This window comes from Pinus tabuliformis, chromosome 1_2 (assembly GCF_031772625.1).
Source record: "Pinus tabuliformis cultivar Carrire ecotype Pingquan chromosome 1_2, CPIR1, whole genome shotgun sequence".
NCBI classification, from domain to species: Eukaryota; Viridiplantae; Streptophyta; class Pinopsida; order Pinales; family Pinaceae; genus Pinus; species Pinus tabuliformis.
In genome coordinates this window covers 1259864567-1259874312 of record NC_142298.1, presented here as the reverse complement: position 1 = coordinate 1259874312, position 9746 = coordinate 1259864567, and positions in this window count along the sequence as shown.

Genomic DNA, 9746 nt, shown 5'->3' with positions numbered 1-9746 from the left:
ATCTTGAAGAAGAGGCCCTCTCAATTCTACAAAGGTGGGGGCTTTGTACCTCGGGCCAACGACAGCAACAGCATCAAACATAGGCTGGTAGAATGGGTTTGTCTTGGCAATGTTGAAAGGAACATCACTCCATAGAAGACACCCACTGACCAACCTGTCAACTTCTGCCTTTTCCTTTTTTTTCATTGATGATTTGATCGCAGGTTGTGAACCAGCTGCTGTTCTAGGAACAAAAAAAGATGAGATAGAAGGATGAGTACCCATGGGTGAGGAAGGTGATGCTGTTGTAGAAGCATTGCCACTCACAATTCCCCCCACTCTTGAGCCCCCTACAAGTTGTTTTGTTAGCGCTGCCTTGGTGTCTTTTCCCTCCTCTTTATCCATCAATGATTGAATGGCCCGTCGGATGATTTCTGGAGTTGTTTTTTTGCAAAGTTCAACATTTTGCCCCGGAATTTGCCCCAAATGGAATTTTAATCTGTTGATGCCTCCTGACATATGCTTGCCACACAACTTGCAAGTCAAATACATTCTATTGACCCCCCCAGTTTCGGGTGTAGCATCAGGCTCACCAAACTCCCACATAGAATCCAAAATCCTCGGCATTTTGTTTTAAACTTTGAGCTTGAATTTAAAGTTTAAACCTGGGCACAAAAAAAATTGAAACAAATTAAATTAGCAATGATCCATCAAAATAGTAGCAATGATCCATCAATTTAATGACAGAACAAAATGTCACTGTAAGAAGAAGAGATTTTTTTTGAAGAAAACAATGGATTTAACAGGGACAGGTATCATGATAATAAAGCCCTTACTGCAAAATTGCAAATGAAGAAACCATTGACTGCAGAACTTCAATGATAAGACAATGTACTCCTTACTGCTAGACTGTTGTAAGATGATATGTGGATGAAACCCTTACTGCTGCATGATGATGAGACAACTAACTGTGAAAGTTTGAAACCCTTACTGCTGACAATTAACCCCTTTTGCAAGACTAGGCTGCTGTCAATAAAATCCCTGCCCAAGTTCAAATTTCAATAGAACGACTCCTCTCAAAGATTACAGTGATAAGCTTCAGGGTTATATATTAAGATAGGGCATACCTCCACGAATACTCCTTAACCTCTGCTCTTGAATTAGCACTGTAAGACACTGGTTTTTTGTTTTGTATTGTTTTGGAAATAATCAAACGTACCTCAGGAAATGATAAGAATATAAGTTATCATCTAGGGCATGGGCATGTATTGTAAATTTGTAATGGACTTGGTAATTTGGGAGTGTTTTAGACTCCAAAGAAGCTCCAGTTCTGCCCTAATACAAGGCCGAATTTTTACCTCAGAGACAGGGCCAAATTAGGTTCAGATGGGGGTTGAAATCTTCCTCAAACAAGGGCTAAGTCTGCGGTCAATATAGATCTGAAACTTCAGCCATTACAGGTGCAAGACTCATGCTTCATATGGTCCTTAATTCTACCATGAATCAGCCTTATAGAATCTCCGAATTCTGTCAAGGAAAGGCCACAGAACAGGCCTCACTCTTGCCTCAGATATAAGTTAATATGTTGCCTCTTGTTACAGCTAAAATGTTTTTAACTGGCTTCTTTTTAAAACAGTATGGCAGGTGTTACTACCGGGCCTTATAATGATGTGGCTGAACAGTGAAAAGTACAAGCTACATCGACTGTCTGCTTGGCAGCTTGCTGTCCCAAATTGCATAAATATATCCAAGGATATTACAAGTAGATAATGTTCAACACTCAAGAATATTACGCCTATCAAGTGACAAGAATAATGCTTAATATGCATTAATCCAAAAATGGAGAAAGAAATGCAATGATATAGTACCGGCAATGTTGAATACTTGGCAAATGCTATCAACGAGGTCACCAGTGTTGAGTGTTGACAATGGACTATGGACATACCTTGCCGGCTCCTCTCCACGCAATGGCAGTTGCAAATAGAAGTTGGATTTTCCAATTTGGAATGTAACCCTCGTTCTCTTGATTCTCCACAGCAGCGAAAACAGCGAACAATGACAACGCACGGCAAAAACTAAACTGAAATCACCCTTTGCAGCTCTTTATCCATGAAAAAAAATTCATGTCGATTTTTTCCATCGACTTGCGATTAAATCGAGATTATTTCGATAAAATCGCGATTTTTTTCGTTTCTGAAAAAATCGCCAAAAAATCGCCCGATTTAATCCTTTCGCCCAAAAAATCGTAATTTTAGGAATAAATCCCGATTTTTCGGGACTTTTTCCACACTGATTATGACCATAGAGAGAACTAAAGAATAACAACATAAGGACATCCTGGTGGACCACTTTCTCCTTTGAAGTATGTGCTTTAAAGCTTTCCACATGGTCAATTGTGGAGCTTGGGTCACCATCAAACACGGGCATCCCATGTAGCATCCTTCCCGCAACATGATTAGGATGTCCAGGGATGCTAGCAATGTCCAAAGCGAGAAATTCATGAAAGAATGACAGCCTATTTGAGGTATACATGAAACATATGTAGGAGTCGCCATGGTGAGATTAAAGATGCCTAGAAAATGCTTCCTTCACCCTACAAGCATCGACCTTAAAGTTCAATGAAGAACTAGGGCTTCGTTCTTCCAATGGAGTCGCCAATAATGATATGTAGTACGAGGAACAAAACACATGTCTCGTTCCCTAGCAACGGCGCCAGAAATGTTACCACTCAAACCAGCAGGGGACCTAAAGGGGTTCCTAGGAGGAGAACTGCTAGGTAAAGAGCAACAGTGGAGCCTTAGGCCACTGTCACCACAGCTAAGTCTCCCTGCTCTTTACGGACTTTCACCGATGGGAGGAGTCCCGGTAATGTAGGGATTCACTTGTAAAGTATATGTCAATGGATAGGTGAAAAGTGACCCTAAAAACCCTTTCCCAAGGATGGAGTGAAGAATGGAGCTTGCTTGCTCTTTAAGCAAGGGACTTGGTCCACCAGGGATAAGGGGTGAGGATTGGAGGGTTGAGGGAGAAAGGATAGGCTTATGAACAAGTTTTTCAATCCCTATAATCCTTGGGAAACTTGGATTCCCAAATGGTCCTTGACAAATAGTCTTTATTGAGAAGTGGGACCACACGGGACCAAGTGGACCCAACCCAGGTTCGGGGATGGAATGTAGCAACCAATGATGTTCCTATCCTGGACAAGGTGAGGGGAAAGGACCAAACAAGAATACTTTCTTCAAAAGGTTGAATTGATCCTATTGAGGTCTAGCCTTGGGGATGCCTAGGCACAATTCGATCCTAGAGCTAAGGCTTGAGATTCTAAGAGATTCCACTGTTAAAATTGCCTCAAATTTGGAGGAGAGGGAGGGGACCCACCAGCGCAGTAGCCTACATGAGATCAAATTTTTTCCTTGGGTCAATTCCCGAGAAATTGATGCCCTATGTGACCTAATGGGGCTAGACTTAGGGGAAAAGGGGAAAATCGTTAAACAAGGGTTGAAATGATCACCCTTTTTGAGGGATTAGTGCCTAGTTCCCTTGGGGATATGGAGTCAAGGATAATGATGAGTAAGAACTTCGTTTCTTGATCAAAGAGGCCTAGAAAGTCAACTTTGTCAAATGCTGAGAGAAAGAAAAGAAAAGTGACCTTCAAGCATTTACACTTCAAATCAAATGATGTAAGCTTCTCGAGATAAACAAATCTCTAGGACATTTCATTCATATAACATTGGCCCATACATTAAATTAGCTAAAACATGCTCAATTCCACATTTCAATAATGCAGCAACTAGCCCTAATTTTAGAAGTATGCAGCGACAAGAATAATAGCAACAAAATTTACTTACAACGCTATAGAGTATATCCAAATAGCATTTTGTTTGCTCAATAAAGCTCCAACATGAGAAATAGCCCAAATCCATACATCAAAATTCATCCATCTCCAAAATATCCACCAAGGAAAAAGTGTGAATATTCTCTATGATTAGAGAGATCCCAAGTCAAGTGATGATACAAATGGGTGCATCTAACATCAATATGTAGCCTCCTAAGGAGTTTGAATTAGCCTTTTGGCCTACATTAGACCCTAATGATAAAATAATGTGCAAATAAAACCCCTATTGGTGACAAGCCCACCAAACTAGCTCATAAGTGTAAGAATAAGCCTCACAATTGGGCTAAATAATAATATGTTGTCATAGGGCCCTCTAAAGGCTCAATAATATCCTGAAGTGCCATATTGAGGAATAAATTTCTCGGAATATGATGGACAAGGGGGTGGCCCCTTGTTCTCCAAGTAGTAGGCCCATGGTGCTCCTAGTAGGTATGAGGGCACATAGATGACCCCATGGGTCTTCATATGAATCAGAGATCCTGTGCAAGGGTCTAAGTGGTGGAATAAATGTTGCCATGACATCGTACAAGTCCTGGGACACCTGTCGAGAGTGTGGGGCTCCTGTGGAGGCCTGCTGGGCATAATGTACCAAGCATATCATCATCATCCCAAAAGTGGATCGTTAGTAATCTCCGAGCATCCATGAAGATCTATGGAGTGTTGTTTGCTGTTGTGGAGGCCAATGGCTTTCTATGCACACCCTACATGTGCCAATGTAGACCTCTGGGGTTAGGATCCCATATAGGGAGACCAAACCCAAATGGAAACAACCTGTAATCCTGCATAAGATCCAGTACGTCCCCTAGGCTTCCAGTACAACCAGTCATTAAAATAATCGGGTAAAAGAACTTAAAAATCATGGATAACAACGTGGGCACTTCATAATGGCATGCCCTTTCGTAGTTGGCTTTGGCATGTGCTAGTGTCTCCAAGCTCCAAAGGGGGTTAGCCAAGTACCTTACTAGGTGGTTCCAGCACTTAAAGGGCATAGTATGTCCAACGTACATCCCTCTAATGGGGGCGGCAAGTGACAAATAAGTGGAATGGAATAGGGAATGAGAGGGGCAATCCTGGGCCACATAGTGGGGCATAAGGGTAGCTAGATAAGAGGAATCCCACACCTAGGTATGTAATGTGTAGGAGGGAGCAATCGCGGTATATGAGGTCCCCCGACCTTGATTTTTCCACCCTTCTTTATATGCCTTTTGCCTTTTATGAATTTCTTTAATTAACTGCTGAAGGCTCAAAGGAAAAGAGCATAATATGTAAGATATAGTAGTGATTACCCCCTTTTAGTTAGGGTGGTTCATTGCCCTTCAAGGGTTGGGACAATCATGGGTTTCTGAACAATAAAGGAGGCTCATCTAGGGCCTATGGAACCAGGGTGATAGCCATGGTTTTGGGTAGAGCTAATGTATTGGCTTTTGCCCACATGCTGATTATTTTGTTCCAACCATCTTTTGCATTTTGTGGTACAATTTCCTATTAAATGTGGCCAATTATGCTTTTTCTTTTTCTTTCAATTGCTTCAACCTTCGGAGCATCATTCTAGGCCTAACCCACGGTGGGGACAAGGGGATAGGGAGGATGGCCCTATGTGGACCAAGAATGGAAATGTGGACCCAGGTGGGAGAAATGATGAATGGGGAATAGTGAGTGGAAAGGGAGTAATATATGTGGATAAAGGAGCGGGACCACACACCCAAAGTCGGGGTTTCCCAAGTAGTACCACCCTCGAACCAAATGGTCAATAAAGGAGATCCCAAGGGACTACAATCCAAGGGTGACATCTAAAAGAGATCAAGGGGACAAGAGTACTAAGTAAGCCCTCTCTTTCCGCCAAATCCCCGCATCAACCCATACCCAGAAGTATCCATGATAAGTAAACCCAATAATCAATTACCAAATGACAAGACATACTTTTAGATTCGGGAGGCCCCCTTCATACATACGATCAATACAGTGCTAGAGAATCTAGGGCAAAGTAGTGTTATGATGATTCTCTAAGACTTGATAACAATTTGCGAAGTCCTTTTACCTTTTGTTAGTTAGCTTATACTTCTTCTTCTTCTTATTAGTGCATATGTGTGTGCTTAATCAAACTGCTACCAAAACAAAATAACAAGAACACAAATTTGGCTCTCTTCCAGGGACAAACCCTCTCCACTCTTGAGAGGGAAACCCTTTGTAAGTTTTCTCTTATTGAAGCTTCTTATTTGAACAACTGCCAAACCCTAGACCCTTGATTAGGATGTCCTCCAAGCATGAGTCAAATCCTTCCTCTTTCTGCACTGTCACTTCTAGCACATCTTCCGTCACTTCTTTCAGCACTTTGTCTTCCAGCACTTTATCTTCTAGGTTAGGAAACCCTAGAACATTCGGACTTCTCTTCTTCGCTATAAAGAGATCTTTCTTCACCTTTCTTTGGATACCTTGTAGACCTTAATACACAATTGAAGGAGGTTGCTTATGTTGTTGCCCTAAATAGCAGTCAAACCCTTCCAGCACCTCGCACATGTGACTATTTCTAACCCTAGAAACAGTCCTTTTCTTCTTCAGATTTGTCCCTCCTTCCTTCGCTTGTGAGCCCACCTTCAACGCTGGAGTAGGAGACTTTTGTTGACCTATTTGTTAGCCCAAACCATAAAGAAAATACCACTGCAACCTTGTTGTTGTTCTAGCCACAGATCTGTCCTTGAATTCTTCGCACGTGTGGTTGTAGCAACTTCAGATTTCACCCTTTTCCCTTCTTTGTTTTGTTTCCTTCCTACGTTGTCCTTGTAACCCTCTTTCTCACCTTTTTCTTTCGTCTTACTTCGTCCTCCTTGCTTGTAGATTTCGGAGACATGATTGTGTGTCCAAATGAGGAGTGGATAGCCTCTATTTATAAAGGTTTGTCCCTCCTCCTTGAAGTCGACATGACTGTCCCTAAAGTCGACTTGTAGTTGCATTATATTTCAACATTTATTCATCGTTTTTGCTGCTTGTAGACTTTGTTGGTTCTAGGAGAGAATTTGACCATGCTTGGAGTTATTTCCTTGACCTTGTATGATAACTTACATGATGTAACATGCCCTCAAAGGGTCTTTTCATAATTACATTTTGACTTTGACTCTCTAGAAGCACTTCAAAATGTGCTTAACCTATTTTCAATGAGCAAGAAACTCATTGACAAATAATACAAAAAAAAATTCTCTTTTCTTCAGTAAGTACAAATATCAAAATTACATTTATGAAGACCAAACCTAGTTACATTTTCTCCAACACTCCATCTTAACTAGGGAGGTATTCATACAACATTACAAGGTGTTTGGCAATTTTCAACCTTGAAGAATTCACATAAGAGAAACCGGATTAGCAATCCATTTGTTATAGCATCATATTCATGAGCATTGTCATAGTGCAAGGCCTTAACTAACAGCTCCATCTCTTCACGAGACCATGAGCCACAATGTTGGCGAGACCAATGATTTATAGACACCTTCATCATTGTCTCTCAAGGTACATACCCACCCGAGTGTTCTCGAGTATGACCTTCTAAAACTATTCTTATCTTGGGTTCCCAACCCTCAAAGAATATCAGTCCTCTTGCCTACTCTTGTCTTGTATGCCCTACACATACTCAAAGAGTATCAGATGCCAGATGATTACCTAATCCTCCCATTCTTTCTTCCCAAGTGAAGACAAGAATGTTGTGTCTATCTTGTGTCTACATTTCCATTCATGGCCTTCATCTAGACTTATGGTTGTTAGTCCTGCATGACCCATGACATGGAAAACACAATAGTCACTCCTTTGTAATCAGGGGTGATTCAAAACTCCCTCTTGATCAAGTACTTGCCAGAGCTCCCTCTTAACTGAGGAATATTTCCTTCATCAGCAGCTTCTTCTTCGTGGGTTCTTCAACTGCATGATCTCCTTCCTTTCTTGATGTCATGAAGTCTTCGATCAAACTTCTTCTCAGTAGGGCACCATCCATCCATCACTTTCCTTCTTGGTTATTCATGTCATTGCTTCGTGGAAAGTGACTATCAGGGTTTTCTAGTCATCTTGGCTACTCCTTTGTCATCTTGTCTATGCTTCGGAATGCTCTCCTCATGGATGCTCCATAATACTTGCTAGGTTATATGCTTTGACCTGGTAGCCGATCATGACTTCATCTTGATATTGCTTCAACATTGTTTTTTCCTTTTGTTGGATGACTTCTTCATCACGACATCTTCATAGAGTAGAATCAGTTATCTGCACCTTTTATATCTCCAAGGTCTTCATAGGTGTCAAGGGTCCTTTCATCCTTCATTAGAGTTATTCTGCCTTCTTTCAGTCTGATATCTTTCAAAGCATTTTGTCAGATAGTGATTCTCGGTGACCATGGTGTTCTTCACATGCTTGATCTCTTTCTTCATTTGCTTCTTTTCAAATAGATTGGTCAACCACCTAATGCTTCTTGTGGAAGCATTCCTTCATCCCTTGCTTTCTAGACTTGTCAGCATTTCTTCTTGCTTCTTAGTCAGCAATCTTATGCTCCTTATGTGAGCATGTACTTTTGTTGACCTTCATTGCATCGTGGTACATGCCTTCGAGCATGTTCTTGGTGAAAGAGATCCTTTCATGCTTGATCATGTTATAGAACTATACCCATAACTCAATAACACCATTGTTCAAGTTACATCAGTCTGCAATAATATCATCAAACCCTAGCTCTGCTATTTACCATCAAACATTGATAGCAAACATGCACTCAATGGCTCATACCCTCTACTTAACCAATCATTTTTCCCTCACTCAACTTCTAACCATGCTCAAGTCAATGCAAGGCTCATCAAATAGTTTTTTTCCCAATACATTAAATCCCTCGCACCCTGTTCATACAATGACAAAATTCTGATGACGGAACATCAGTTCATCAACTAAATAGTGGCATCAAATACAACAATAGTGTCATGTATGGTAACTAGACTTAAGCAGATATTTGCCATCATAGTACCAAATTAAAAGCTACAACAATGGAGGCTTCATATAATAAACACTGACTTATGTCATACAACATTACACAATCTCCAAACAACTAATGTTTTCCACTGATGTACAATCAATTCAAACCTCAAGAGTGCTGAAGCAGAGATTGTCACTGTTGTACTTGAAGATGCCCTTGATTCTGTTGATGTCAAATATACTATTGATTGTTGGATGCCCTTGTACTGACTAAAAGGAGCTCTCAATGTTGCAAGACGTAAATGTTTTTAAGTAAATTTCCCGTGATTCTTACTGTTGTAGATGAGGCCTCTTCTCCAGAGGTCTCATCTTGATCAAAGATCTCATTCAAATCTTAACAGACAGTCTGAATCTGTCCAATGATACCCTTACACCATGACAAACAATCTAAACTTCAATGACAATTTATGTCAGATAAAAGAGTTGGGACTAGATGCCAAAAACATGTTCTATTGAGTAGCTCAAATTTAGCATTAAGGTTCTTCATAATATCTTAGAGCTCTGCCAGGGATCATACTTTAAGTGGATGCATGGTTTAAACTTTACAGCGGTAAGTGTAAGTATTCAAGTAAGTTTTATATTTGACTACAAGAATCACGAAGGTATATAGTGCCTACAATCTGCAATATGCTTCAGATCAATGTCCTTCACAACCGAGCTTAAGATATGACTAAAACCCCAGTGAATAGGGAAAAAATCCAACTCAGATTTTTCAAAAATAATGAGAATGCTTCATAATCTTTGCTCTCAACTTAGTGCTTTAAATCACTGGCTATGGATTTTTATAAAAACCAGAACATACCTCAGAAGTGTGCACAAATAAGTCTTGGTATTGGCGTCTTGGAGAGCAGCAGATAGCCAGCGTATAACCCTCAGA